This window comes from Meriones unguiculatus, chromosome 5 (assembly GCF_030254825.1).
Source record: "Meriones unguiculatus strain TT.TT164.6M chromosome 5, Bangor_MerUng_6.1, whole genome shotgun sequence".
Lineage (NCBI taxonomy): Eukaryota > Metazoa > Chordata > Mammalia > Rodentia > Muridae > Meriones > Meriones unguiculatus.
Window position 1 is genome coordinate 91297898 of NC_083353.1, and position 13016 is coordinate 91310913.

Sequence of the window (13016 nt, forward strand, 5' to 3'; positions counted from 1 at the left end):
AAGTGACACCATTTGGGTAGGCCTCAGGACTGAAGAGGACTTGGAGTCAGGCTTCAATGGGGCGATTAAGTTCCAGTGAGGTCCTTAGGAGACCTGATCCAGTCTGGCCAGTGTCCTGTGTGAAATGGGAATATAGACACAGGCATGCCAAGGAAGCATGGGCACAGAGAAGTGGCCTTGCAAAGACAGAGGAGAAAGGTGGCTGTCTGCAAGGCAAGGGAGAGCCTCAGAAGAATCCAGTTCTGTCCACAACTGGAGCTTGGGCTTCCAGCCTTCGGTAAGTGTTTGAGCCCCCTCCCTACTGTATAAAATGTCATGTTCCTGGAGTTCCAGCTACTCAGGAGGCTGAGGCAGGAGGATCACTTGAGCCCAGCAGTTTGAAGCCACTATGGGCAATACAGAGAACACAGAGGCCCTGTCTATAAAAGCCAAGCAACCAAGCAACCAAACACTGGTCACTCCTCTCTTATCTGGTGCTTAGAAGCCTGAGTTAGCATAGTCTCTACATAGCAAGTTTGGGATACATATAGGATACATAGCAAGACCCTCATAAACAACAACAACACATAAACACAGGCAGGGGAGGCAGAGGGAGGGAGAGAGAAAAGGGAATGAAGAAAAGAAAATTAAAACAATCCCATTAGATCAAATTACTTTGAAACCGTGTGCATCACTGTCACCGCTGACCCTGACAGCTGGCACATGGGTCCTCTTGCGACCCTTTCCACTGCTGACACATGGAAGAAAAGGCAAATCGTTCTCATTAAGCCACTGAACTACGTTAATGCACAGCTCCCAGGAAAGAGGACACAATTTCTTGGAAACACACCCTTCACTTCCAAACAAGGTTTCTGGAGTACCTCCTTCACCCACCCTGGAACACCCAACAAACCCAGCAAACCTATTGAATTATCCTCATTCTTAATTCAATCCGAGCCAGGAAAATGCAGGGAGCAAAAAGCTGATGATGCTCAGACCCATCATCAGCTGCTCCAAGACTGTCGAGTGCATGAGTCACCTTCTTAGACCAATTTCCTGGCGAATGCATTTCCTGGATGATATTTACCAGGGGCAAGAGTAACAAAAAGATATCTGTAATACTTGGGATGGAAATGGATTGATAAATGCAAAGCATTCTCAGGGAAGCATTTTTTTTTTGTATTTTATTTAATTTTTAAAATTATATTCTGAGTATGTGTGTGTGTGTGTGTGTGTGTGTGTGTGTGTACTCACATGCATGCCACGGTACTCATGTGAACAAGGTGGGGGAGAGTACAACTTTCATGAATTCGTTCTGCGATATTAACCGTGTGGGTCCCAGGGATTGAACTCAGTTTGGCCGCAAGCCCCTTTGCCTGCTAGCCATCTTGCTGGCCCCAGAACAGATTTCTTACTGGATTAGCTAAGTTCTCCAAAGAGACCAGAAAAGTGCTATCACCTCAAATGAATGTGACACAGCACAGACACAAGCAGAAACATTGACCGGGTGAAGCCAGTTGCTGACTGTCTAACTGCAGTGACGGTGTTTCCACAAGTAACACCAAGAAAAGTTACATAAACCCAGGCGTTTTCAGAGATCACGTGCTGTACCACTGCATATGAAGCACGGCACCTATGCTGTCCACCGACCTATCCCTGAGTGTGACCTTGATACCCTGTAGGCACTTGCTGTGGAGAAGAGATGCATACATGTGACTTCTACTGTCCCACTCTGGGGGCTTTGTTTCCTGTCCTCCAATATGAAACATCCTGCAAATGACCATATTGGGGAAAAAATGTAGATGGATCCTTTACCTAGCAATTTTAGAGAACAATGCAAAGAGAATCACGACTGCTCTTTGTCCGCCGCTAATGAGTCGAATTATGTATCATGCGTGACTTAGCCACAGCAAACCAGAATCTTTGTGGACAGGTGGTGAGTCCTTGGACAACACGGCGATCTTGTGAACTTGATAATCTCATGTTTAACCCCTAATTTAAGGAGGGCATACAGACGGCACCAAGGGAAGTTACACACAGAGTGATGACAACGCTCTAAAAACGGGACAGCGTGACAGCGATTAAACTTCAAAATAAGCAGAGCTAATGAGCTAGAGTACACAAACGCGCAGAGAAACTGTCTTCACTTACATGTGTAAGATGCCTTCTGTTTATGTATGCATGAGTGTGTGCCACAGTATGCAGGTTCCTGGGGAGGCCAGAAGATGACATCATATCACCTGGAGACAGACTTACAGTCAGAAGCTGCCCCACCTGGATTCTGGGAACTGAACTCTGGTCTTTTGCAAGAGAAATAAGTGCTCTTAACCACTGCACCATCTCTCCAGACCCAATTTCACTTCATTTTATTTGCTAGAACTTAACAATGGAACAACAACTGCTGTTTGCTAGATTTCCAGGGCTTTCAAATTCTGCTTTCTTGCGGATGGAAGAGGAAAACACATCCATTTGTCTCAGGGCAAATGTTCTATTGAGGTTTGGGGGAGACGATGAAAGTGGCTGCCTCCCTATTTAATTATTCAGTTGACTGCTAGAAAGACTGAGTTCCCCAAACGGGCTTGTGACTTAGGAATGATCACACATGTTTATTTTTAAACGATAGCTGTGTAATTCCAAAGAAAACTAGCAGCTATTGAGATTTTTATTATGACACTGTCAATTTGGCAATTATACACATGCCTGGGAAATAATTGGCATCACAATTTCCCATTTTTTACGTGATAGTCTTGCATTTGTTTTCCACAGCGAACATGATCATGAAGCTTCTACAATGCTGGCCTGGAGTGAATAACTGCCATGAGTGTAACCATGAGACATCTATAAATACAGCGTTTTCTACTCAGCAATTACATTTTCCTATAAGAAGAGTTTGATGTATATTTAATATCATACCTATTTTAAAATATGCACCCATCACCAAGGGGGAAATGCATTCAGAGAAAGTGCTGTATTATCAATTTCTGGTAGAACTTTAAACTGTTGTCATCAATTATAGATGGAGCGCCCCGCCTGTGATGTATTACTGTTTGTCTGACACCTGGCAACGCCTGCACCAATTCATTCACCCTGGGGGCCATTATTTCTGAGGGAAACTGAGCCACATCACCAGAAGCCCCACATAAATGATTCATGCTAGGGCGATCGAGAACATACAGTCCCAATGGGAAACACTAACTGATTAGGCCAAACTCGGGGCTGGAGCTCAGTGGCACTCACAGGAAATGATCCATTTACCAGATCCTAGATATTAGCAAGGCTTGCCAACAGAGTTGAGCCTTACAGTCTTCTCTGGTCTACAGACACACACCATATACACCACACACACACACACACACACACACACACACACACACACACACACACAAACAGACACTGTTAAATTATGGCTTATTTCTGGCCATTTAAAGTCATTTAGTCATGTCCTTATTTCTTTTTGTTGTTGCCAACAATATGGAAACAGCACATTTGCATTGACAGAATATTAAAGGAGTCAGAAGCCCTCCCATCTCCCAGACTCACTCTGTTTCACACCTCAGCATATCTCTGTCTTGATCTCTGTGCCTGAATGTAACTGTGTATACACACATGATTCTGTGTGCTTTTTGACATACACCCTCCATGTTGTTCCACGACTTGTCTTTTTCCATCAATGATCTTTACCTTTTTACCTTTTTGTTTCACTCTGCGTATGTATGTGTGAGTGTGTGTGTTTGTCTCTGTGTGTGTGTGATATGGACCTATTCCTGTGACCATGTGTATGTGGGTACATGTGCACATGCGTGCTTGTGGAGGCCCGAGTTCTGAGCTGCCCATGCTGTTTTCAGACAGGGTCTTTTGCTGAAACTGGAGCTCACCAATTGTCTAGAGCAGCAGCTCTCAAACTGTGCGTCATGACCCTTTGGGGGCATCGAACGACCCTTTCACAAGGGTCACGTATCAGATAGCCTGCATATCAGATATTAACATTATGATTCCCAACAGTAGTAAAATTGCAATTATGGAGTAGCAACAAAAGTAATTTTATGGTTGGAGATCAACACAACACGAGGAACTCATTCCAGGGTCTGGCATTAGAGAGGATGAGGACCACTGGTCTAAACCGTCTTACCAGGGAGCCCTTAGCATCCTTCCATCTCTCCCTCCCCACTGCTATACTCATCTTTTTTTTTTTTTTTTTTCAATGTGAGTGCTGGGAATTAAACTCCAGTTCTCATGCCTACGCAGCAAACTCTTTACCCACTAAGCCACTTCCTCAGGCCCTGGCATTAGTTTTAAGTCAGGAAAATAAAACAACAACAACAAAAAAAAAAAAACAAACAAACAACCAGGACAGTCATTAACATTCACCTCTTTCAAGGTATATCAAGAGAACACATTAACACTGAGGTCTTAGGTCAGTTTTGCTGGGCAAGGTCTCACCTTCTATTTGTTGTTTCCTTGGCATGCCACACAGGTGATTCCTAACCGCCCAATCGCCAGCAAACTGCAAGTGGCAGCCGAAGTGCTGATGGGCCCATGAGAAACATTGTCATCTGAAATACGTCATGGGTAAATCTACATCATCAACTGCATTGTCCAACATGGAAAAAAAATGCTAGCCACGTGCGGCTTCTTCAGTTGAAGGTGAAATCAACCCCAATGGAAAATTCAGTTCCCCCTGCTACAGCAGCCATATTTCAAGTGCTCAATAAATACATACAACTAGTCACTGTCATTTGCACAGTGCAAATATGAATTTTGTAGAAAGCCTATCAGATACGGAAGCTAGATAGAAGAAGCCATTTCTCTATTCCTTAAATCTGGGCTCCGCCCTGGAGACTTTCAGTGGCCAATAGAATGCTTGCAAGCATGGAGCAAACAGGCCCGGAAAACACTTGTGGACTGAGCCTCTCACCTTGATAGTGAGACCCTAGGATTACCACACGGAGCTCAGACTAGCACAGTACAGTGTGAGAAGCCTTATGGAGGTCCCAGAGAGGTAGACACACCCTGGAGAATGTCAGCTGCCAGGTGTGGGACTGTGCCATCTTAAACCCATCACCTCTTGCAGAGACACCAAGAGGTGAGTACTGACTTCAGCCGGGATATTTGTGTGTGGTGGTGGGGGGAGTTGTTTGTCACATGGCAACATTATGCATCAAGAAGGAATCTGTGTAGCATTAGTCTGGTCCTGTGCTACGGATCTTCCTCTCTCTCACCCACCTAATACGCAAATGAAGAGTTTTGCTAAAGTTTTACAAAATTAAAGTGGTCAGCTTTTATCATTCCTTCTGTGCTTCATAACTGGCATTCTTTGAGCCTTTATTTAGTAATTTAAAAATGAGGAATTATTTAATGGCTATCTTATACATTTTCAGGTTTTTATCATTTGGGGCACCTTTGTGAGGTTGTCAGTTTTACACATCAAGGCTGACAACATGGCTCTGTGGGTAAAAGTGCTTGCCACACAAACCTGGCAACCTGACCTCAGTCTCCAGAACCGGCAAAGGAAGGAGAGAACTGACTCTTGAACTTTGTCCTTGGATCCAGGTGAGTGCGCCATCGCCTGACAACAACAAATCAAAAATGTTTACACATAAAATAGCTTCCTTACAAGCATCACTTTAATTAAGTTAATTTATTATCTTATGCGTATAGATTAGTTTTATTATTTTTTGCCTGCATGTAAGTCTGTGTACCATGTGCATGCTTGATGCACATAGAAGCCAGAAAGGGGCATCAGATCCCCTAGAACAGATGGTTGTGAGCCACCATGCAGGTTCTGGGAATTGAAATAGGTCCTCTGGAAGAACTTTTTTTGGGTCTGTGGATTGTAGTAGGTAATTTGGCTGATCTCAGAAGCTAAGCAGGGTCAGGCCTGGTTCGTACCTGGACGGGAGACATTGAGATCTTCATAAGTTGCATGGCTCTGTAGATAGTTTGGGGTACATAGATATTTTAACACTTTAAAGTCTTCCTACCATGAGAAAGAAGAGATCTCTTTCTACTTGCTCGCATCTTAATTTCTTTCACCAGTATTTTAAAGGTTCCAGTATCTGAGTGTTTCATCTGCTCAGTGAAATTTGTTCCTAGGTGCTCTATTCTTTTTGGTGCTTTTATAAATAAGATTGCTTCCCTAAAGTGCTTAGTCCAGCTGTGACTTGATGTGTCAGGGTGGGCTGGTACCCATGAGGGGCCTCCCCTCCTCTGAGAAGAAGGCCAGCAGGATAGGGGGAGGGGCAAGAGGGTAGAACTGGGAGGAGAGAGGAGGGAAGAGGCTACGATCAGGCTACAAAGTGACTACATAAATCAATTAATGAAAATAAAGATTGCTTTCCTAATTTTCTTTCCAGACAGTGCAAAGAAGCTGATTTTGTACATTGATTTTGCACCCTGCAACTTCACTGCATTTACTTCTAATAGATCTTTATTAGTAGAGTTTATACACACATATATATACATAAACATACATGTGTGTATGATGTCATCTAAAAATAGGAGCCAATTTGCTTTTTTTTTTTTTCTTGACTTGAAATCTTCTATTCTCTTTGGTGTCCACTGTTCCCTTGTGGCACATCATATGCCTCCTATGTCGTCTTGACACAATTCCGTTAACAGTGGAAGACATCCTTGCTTTCTGATGCAGCAAGGTAACTTAGCTTCACCTTGAATCTTTCTTGACCTGGACCTAGACCTGGCCAGTAAGAAGTCCTAGACCCTTTAAAAAGGAACACCGGGATCCTGTGGTTTATGTTGTCACTGAGATGGTTGTACCTCTAAGCCAGTTGTTCATGAAAGTGTAATTTGGATCCCCCAAGGACTCCCATTCTCAGCTGGCTCACTTTACCCCCAATCTGAAATCAGCTCACAACAGTTCTCACGCATGAGGCAACCTTCTCTTCAGCCACAGGGGTTGGTTGTTTTCAGCTCGGAATAGATTTCAGAACTCTCTCATCCTTCCTGTTGCATCACTGGTGGGTGATTTCACAGCAGCTCTGCTCTGCTCGGGTTGGGGGTTAGTGAGAGGCACTCAATCCCCTGCTTCACTGGTGAGACTGGCGTTGTGTGTGGAAAGATCAGAAACTGAGACACCATTGGTCCTCACTCAGTCCCAAGCCAGCACGGGAGGCAAGTGGCAGAGGACAGCTAGTGGTCTTCGTTAAAGCTCAGAGAACAGCACTAGCAATGGTCTGCCCTTCCGAAGCCACCAGGGACTTTTGTTAGAACTGTGAGGCTGGAGGAGCTGAGGGTTCGGTGAAAGCTGAGAACTGATTGGAGCATAAGCTGCTCTCTCACAGTGAAGACAGGAGCCAAAATGGAGGAGAGACAGACAGGTTCCCTAGGCTGTTATTTGAACATGTGAGCTCAATTTTACTGGAAAACACATCCAAAATGAGTTTTTCATTTATGTAATTAAAAAAAAAATCCTTTTGATGAAATAAAATTATTAAGCTGAAATATTTTCCCTCAGAGTATACGTAACACAAAAGTCCCCAGTACATGCAATGATTTGTGTATTTGTATGTATGTGTGTGTTTGTGTGTGTGTGTGTGTGTGTGTGTGTATGTGTGTGCATGTGTGCATGCTTGCTCATGTGTGTACAATACTAGATTGAATGCAGAGGCCAGAGGACTTTTTTGGCTGTCATGTCTCAGGGGCAGTTCATCTTGTTTTAGAGTTTTTGTTTGTTTGTTTTTGTTTTGTCTGAGACTGGGTCTTTCTTATGAAACTTGCCAGGTAGGTTGGGCTGGCCAGCCAGTGATGCTCAGGGTTTCATCAATCTCTGCCTCCTCGGTGTAAGGATTACAGGCGCACTGCTAGGCCCAGCTTTTAAAACTTGGGTTCTGAGGATTCATTCAGGCCCTTGTTTTTTGCAGGGTTAGCATTTTCTAACTGAACTGTGTCCCCAGCCATCATGCTTACATTTAAAAATCAATTTAAGTTGAATTTTTGTCAGTTGCAAGCATAATAATGACAATATCAAGGAAACAACAATGCCAAAAATGTTGAAGGTTTCGCTAGTGTTTTCTACCTTATATTGCTAAATCCTCATTTCAAGCCTTGAGATAAGCATTCCTGCTCCCATCTGATAGAGCTTAAAAGGGAACTGAGGCAGAGCTTGGTGTGGAATGCCTTTAATTTCAGCACTCAGGGGCAGAGGCAGGTGGATCTCTGTGAGTTCAAGGCCAGCCGGGGCCCCATGGTAAGGCTGATGAAATGACGGGCTTGGGGTGGAGCCAGAGCCTTCTGAGCACAGAATCCCTCCTCCAACTCCCTTGAAGACTGCTTGCAATTTAAAAATAATTAAAAGCACAGATGCTTAGCCACAAGGCGCTAGAAGATTGATTACCTGTAACACTGTGCGTGTCTGCATGTTTGGCACCTCGGCTTCCTTGCTGGTTCACGCAGTTGGAAGCGGCGCGAGGCTGCTCCCAGCTTTACAGCAGATTCATAACCAAATGTCCGGTTTCCCTCTGCAGTACTCCTGTTGATTTCCTTAAAAACTGGCAGCTACGGCAATTAGCAGAAGAGCTGAAAACCAGACCTAACGGGATGAGGAAGGCCAGATTTTGCAGAACTCTGCCATTTGTTGAGGGGAAGTTCTGCTCCCGGAGCCTCACTCCCAAGGCGAAGGAATTCCCTTCCAAGGTAAACACGAGCCTCGTGCTTCTCCACGTGCGACCTTTATGTTTCGTTTTGTGGAAATGATTCCATTAAAGCGTTATAAATTGAATTAAATTACTAGCCATTTTTCTTCTTAAGTACGCTCAATAATAAATAAGCTTCACCAAAGCAACGTGGTTGTTACAGGCTCATTTTCACGTGGATTCTCTAGCAACTCTCTAACGATCATCCCATTAACAGGCAGGGATGCTTTTCTACATCTTTGATTTAAAAAAAAAAAAGAAAGAAAGAAAGAAAAAGAAAAACAATGAAAATTCTCCATTCCATCAGCATCTAATTGGAACATCTCTGGGGGAAGGTATTCTTTTCAAAAGCACAATTACATTGCACTTAATGTCTGGCAGTAATTCTCTTACGTTTACAGCCAGCCTGCTTCTGGGAAATTAATAATGATGGTACTATAAGCAAGGGTTGGATGTCTCAGCCATTTCACAAATACAGAATCACAGGCTTAGGTGGGGTAAGCAAGCCAAACCAACCACGCAGATGTGAAATCACAGGCTATACGCTTGCGTGGCACTGACACTTAGTTCATCATTAGGCTCCGTTCTCTCTAATAAGAATTCAATGAAGATGTGAGAGTCAGAGAACTCCCTCACCATTGCCCCTGCAAGAGTTGCCTCTGGAATCTCATCCTCTCTTAGACTTCATTCTTGTTAAGAGGGGCTTAATTCTTGGACTCCGCCATGTCTCAGGGGTCCACGGACGCCTTCCCCTCACTGAGGAATCAAGGTCTCTCGAAATGAGGAAATGCTTCCTTAGCCTACCGTGGTTCCCAGAATGCCCTTTAAGGCCCCAGGATGGTTGGCAGTGGTCACATTCATTTCCAAAGAAAGAAGCCTGGTCCAAAAGCCAGGCCTGGCCAGTCTTAGCTGAACCGGGTTTCTAGCAGGGGCTGCTGGCTCTGTATGCTGCCGTCCCCAGGAAATAGCTTTCTGGAAATGCCGTATGAGTCTCCATTCTAATGTAACATTAATGAAACTCTCCTTGGCTGGCTGACCTTTATGTTCTTCATAAGAAATACATACAGAGTGCTCAAGAATAAGCACCCTGGGAGCTGGGGTGATGGCTCCAGTGGGTAAAGAGCTTGCTGGACAAGAAATGAGCATGGGAAGGGGATCCTCAGCATCCACATTAAATCTGGGCATGGTAAATACTCCTGTTACCCAATGCTGGGGATCTAGAGACAGGCAGACTCCAAAGGCTCACTGGCCAGCCACACTAGCCAAATCCGTGGGCTCCGGATTCAGTGAGAAAAACTGTCTCAAAATTATGATGGAGCCTGAAAGACAGATGGCATGGACCTCTAGACTGTACACACGAGCAGGCAAAATGCTCGTATACATAAAATGAGATAAATAAACCTAAGAAATTTAAAAGTAGAAAACAAGTATCTTTAAAAAAAAAAAAAAAAGTAACCTCTGCTGTTTCCCAGAGCCCTGCTGAGTATGGAGGAACAGCAGGCCAGCTGCTCGGAGCTGGCAAGGAGAAATGGGAACACCCTGGAGGTAGGGGATGTCAGCCTCACCTGACCTTAGGAATAGGAAGCTGCCTCAGCTGCCTAGTGATTGGTGATGTCATGTGAGGTCCATAGTGTGTGTGTGTGTGTGTGTGTGTGTGTGACCACGTGCCACATGTCAGTGGGTGCCTGCAGAGCAAAGATGAGAACCCTGGATCCCTTTGCAGCTGGAGTTACAGGTAGCTGTGAGCCAGGAACAGGCCCTGGGAGAACAGCAGGTGTTTCTAACTGCCGAGCCATCTCTCTAGCCACTGAATTCACTTCCTTCACTCAGGGTGAGATGGAAGCCGCTGAGCTCACGGCTGGCTTACACCTTCCAGAAGTGGTCAGCAGACGCGGTGACAAGCCGTCTCTCCTCACTGTCTTCAGCATTTCGCCTGAACTTGGGATCACTGCCTGTTCCTCGATCTTCCTTATTTTGAAGGCAGTGGGGCGTGAGGAAAGTGCCAGGGGTTGCTGTCTCACAGATAGAGATACGATGTCTCCCTCGGCCGTTCACCAGCTATGTGGTCCTGAGCGAGCAGCTTTCCCCATGCAGATTCCCACCTACTATCTCCCACAGCGAGGACAAACTATTTAGCACATGCGTGCCCTGGAAATAGGAGCTTGAAGCACATCATTTCCTTAATGTGTGTGTGTGTGTGTGTGTGTGTGTGTGTGTGTGTGTGTGTGTGTAGGTGTGTGTAGGTGTGTGTAGGTGTGCAGGCGGGGGCATGCACACACTGTGGCAGTAGGGGAGGTCGGAGGATAACTTGTGAGAAGTGGTTTTCTCCTTCTACCGTGTGGTTTAAGGATTGCATTCTGATTGTCCGGCTTGGTGGCAAGTGCCTTTACTGGTAGAATCATCTCCCCCGCCCCCCTCACCTGGAAACAGTAGCTTTTAAAGGGCGATAGACTAAAATTGACGTCACCCTCTATTCTCCATACTCGCATTTACGGGTGCACACACTTGCCACCCCACGGTACCCTTCATGCTTTCCACCCAGTCTCTGAGCAATGGAACTTGTTTTCTGTGTCCGTCTTCTACTCAGCCCTGGCAGCCATGGACACGGCGTGAGACTTCCTGCATGAGGTGTGTCTTCGGCATTATTCTCTGAAAGGCATGAGACAATGCTCAGAAACTGCATGTGTGTGCTCCTGTCAGCACACCAAGACATGTAGTATGACCATGCTGGTCACTGCATGAGTGTGAGCATGTGCGTACACGCTGACGTGAGTGAATGAATTAATGAATATGAAAACAGATTGCCACATTTGAGTCAATGACCCCATGTTCTGAGCGATGGGGAGGGCTAACCAGTGCCTCACAGATGAAACGTTATCAAGAACAGGAAGGGAGTGCGAAACGTGGAATGGTGGAACTTGTGGGCAGTTGGGACTTCAGCTAAAGCCACAGAGAGCAGGCAGCCACTTCAGACTTAACACCGGGTGTCTCCATCCTGACAGAGTGATGGAGGCTATCCCTCAGAGCACACCTTCCATCAGAGGTCGGCACCCAGGAAGGACCAACAGGGAGGACGGACATGAAATGTGATCAAGTGTGGCAAGGCTCCCTGCTCTAGGACCCCTATTTTCCACCCATCTTCTTTCTGTAGTCTGACCCACAATCAAAAAGTGACAGGATTGCCCTGTTAGTCAGCTGCAGATTTTTGCCAGCAGGATGAGTTTGAGCCCAGGCTGTGGACATTCCTGGATACTGACAAAGGTCCTGGCCCTGAGATAACTCACACGCCACATCCCGTGGCCCCTTGCCATGGATGTACATTTGTAAAGCATCTCTATCTTTATGCTATAGGAATTGGAAGCTAGAAAACACAGAAGAGAAAGACAGAGATATGCAGAGACATGGGAAGGAAAGAGTGAGAACGAGGCTGCCCTTCCTCCAGGGATGTGGTTCTCCCTTTCTGCCCATGGAGTCAGGAAACTTTACACAGAGAAAGGCAAAATTGCCTGCTGAGACAATGCATGCTTTCCTTCCTAAAGTCTCCCCAATCAAATATGTCAGATGCAACAAATGAACCGTGTCCTTAAAGCCCAAATGATCTATAATCTCGAATTCCAGCACTCCCTTCTCAGGCCTAAACCTGAATGACACCCCTCGTAAATTCACCTTACAACTTTCCTTACCGAAGAAAATTCTTTAAACTGTAAACCTTGAAAGTTAGACTCATGCAATGTAACTTGAGAGCCACCCAAATCCTGTATGAACCCATGATCTAGGCATTGCAGGCTGACTTTCCCTTCAGAAACCCATGTCCATCCTTGGATATGTCTTATCTTTCCTAAGCACTTTGCCCTCAACCCTCATACTTAAAATCCACATTATCTCTTTTAATGAATCTTTGGCTCCACCTCATACTGGCTTATTTGAATTCTTTTTCATGGTCGAAGATCTTAATTGTGGTTTCGGCTGGATGGTGGTCTCTAAGTGGGCAGGGAACTCTTGGGCTGCCACAGTCACAGGGGAGAGCTGTGCCTTGGTCTCTGTGGCTGCTCAAAAGGGCACTGCACCCTACTCTAAAAGCAAATGCAGCGTAAATCCTTCCCATGGATCCGCCTGGCCTCCAGCACTTGTCTTTGGAATCCTAGCCATCTTAGAAGGGCTGGTGGGGGGAGGGGGGAGAAGGCAGTGTCGATGTCCATTTGTGGAAATCCCCCTGCTGCCATTTTGGAGCGTCTCCAGCCTTGGTTCTTGGTGGAGAGAACAATTTGCCTCCCAGCCTCACCTTCCCCCAGACCAAGCTATGTCTGCTCCCTTCTCTGTCTCTCTCCTTGGTACCTTAGACCCCAAGTTCTCTGAGTCCCATGTGAAAAGGGCCACTCATCTGATTTC